General features: G+C 42.0%; 1 non-coding gene across 1 annotated transcript; it reads left to right on the plus strand.

The window, feature by feature from the left end:
• Nucleotides 1-1,761: 1,761 nt before the first annotated feature.
• On the plus strand, nt 1,762-1,869 carry LOC148563771 (small nucleolar RNA R71). Its single transcript, XR_015885358.1, has one exon. It is a non-coding gene; the product is annotated as a small nucleolar RNA R71 (small nucleolar RNA).
• The last annotated feature ends 364 nt before the right edge of the window (nt 1,870-2,233 follow it).

A 2,233-nucleotide genomic window follows, 5' to 3' on the forward strand; every position in this document is an offset into this window, starting at 1 on the left:
AACATTGGGTTGCCTCCCAACAAGCACTTTTTTAAAGTCAATAGCTTAGCAGTGAGCTCTCATGGAGCCTCACAGATGTTCAAAGCATTGTTGGGACCTCCCAACACCAAACTTAGAATTTGAATGTGGGGGTTCAACACCAAACTTAGAGTTTGGTTGTGGCCTCCTAACACCAAACTTAGAGTTTGACTGTGGGGGCTTTGGTTGACTCTGCAGTGAGAGAAGCTTTTCATACTTCCTCTCCATGGTTACAGAAGGAGAACCTTGAGTTTTAAATACAAGGTAGTCCTCATTCAGTTGAAGGACCAACTCTCCTCTGTCCACATCAATCACAGCTTTTGCTGTGGCTAGGAAGGGTCTTCCAAGGATGATGGATTCATCCTCATCCTTCCCAGTGTCTAGGATTATGAAATCAGCAGGGATGTAAAGGCCTTCAACCTTTACTAACATGTCCTCTACTAGTCCATAAGCATGTTTCATGGATTTGTCTGCCATCTCTAATGAGAATTTGGCAGCCTGTACCTCAAAGATTCCCAGTTTCTCCATTACAGAGAGTGACATTAAGTTTATTCCTGACCCCAGGTCACACAGAGCCTTCTCAAAGGTCATGGTGCCTATGTTACAGGGTATTAAGAATTTACCAGGATCCTGTTTCTTTTGAGGTAGAGTTTGCTGAACCAAGGCATTTAGTTCCTTGATGAGCAATGGAGGTTCATCCTCCCAAGTCTCATTACCAAATAATTTGGTATTCAGCTTCATGATTGCTCCTAAATATTGAGCAACTTGCTCTTCAGCAATGTCTTCATCTTCTTCAGAAGATGAATAGTCATCAGAGCTCATGAATGGTAAAAGGAGGTTCAATGGAATCTCTATGGTCTCTAGATGAGCCTCAGATTCCTTTGGTTCCTCAAAGGAAAACTCCTTATTGGTCAGTGAACATCCCAGGAGGTCTTCCTCACTAGGATTCACGTCCTTTTCCTCCTTTCTGGGTTCGGCCACACCAAGTACGGTTATGGCCTTGCACTCTCTTTTTTGATTCTCTTCTGTGTTGCTTAGGAGAGTACTAGGAGGAGTTTCAGTGACTTTTTTACTCAGCTGGCCCACTTGTGCCTCCAAATTTCTGATGGAGGACCTTGTTTCATTCATGAAACTTAAAGTGTCCTTAGATAGATCAGAAACTATATTTGCTAGGCTAGATGAATTCTGCGCAGCATTCTCTATCTGTTGCTGAGAGGATGATGGAAAAGGCTTGCTATTGCTAAACCTATTTCTTCCACCATTATTAAAGCCTTGTTGAGGCTTTTGTTGATCCTTCCATGAGAAATTTGGATGATTTCTCCATGAGGGATTATAGGTGTTTCCATAGGCTTCACCCATGTAATTCACCTCTGCCATTGCAGGATTCTTAGGATCATAAGCTTCTTCTTCAGAAGATGCCTCTTTAGTATTGTTGGATGCATTTTGCAATCCATTGAGACTCTGAGAAATCATGTTGACCTGTTGAGTCAACATTTTGTTCTGAGCCAATATGGCATTCAGAGCATCAATTTCAAGAACTCCCTTCCTCTGAGGTGTCCCATTACTCACAAGATTCCTTTCAGAAGTGTACATGAACTGGTTATTTGCAACCATGTCAATGAGTTCCTGAGCTTCTGCAGGCGTTTTCTTTAGGTGAATGGATCCACCTGCAGAATGGTCCAATGACATCTTAGCTAATTCAGACAGACCATCATAGAATATATCCAGGATGGTCCATTCTGAAAGCATGTCAGAAGGACACTTTTTGGTCAGTTTCTTGTATCTCTCCCAAGCTTCATAGAAGGATTCACCTTCTTTCTGTTTGAAGGTTTGAACATCCACTCTAAGCTTGCTAAGCTTTTGAGGAGGAAAGAACTTGGCTAAGAAATCCATGACCAGCTTATCCCAAGAGTTCAGGCTATCTTTAGGTTGAGAGTCCAACCATATTCTAGCTCTGTCTCTTACAGCAAACGGGAAAAGCATAAGCTTGTAGACCTCGGGATCAACCCCATTGGTCTTAACAGTATCACAGATCTGCAAGAATTCAGTTAAAAACTGAAAAGGATCTTCTGATGGAAGTCCATGAAACTTACAATTCTGTTTCATCAGAGAAACTAATTGAGGCTTTAGCTCAAAATTGTTTGCTCCAATGGCAGGGATTGAGATGCTTCTTCCATGGAAGTTGGAATTTGGTTCAGTAAAGTCACCAAGCATC

Source organism: Arachis ipaensis, chromosome B5 (assembly GCF_059453495.1).
Source record: "Arachis ipaensis isolate K30076 ecotype BB chromosome B5, ASM5945349v1, whole genome shotgun sequence".
NCBI classification, from domain to species: domain Eukaryota; kingdom Viridiplantae; phylum Streptophyta; class Magnoliopsida; order Fabales; family Fabaceae; genus Arachis; species Arachis ipaensis.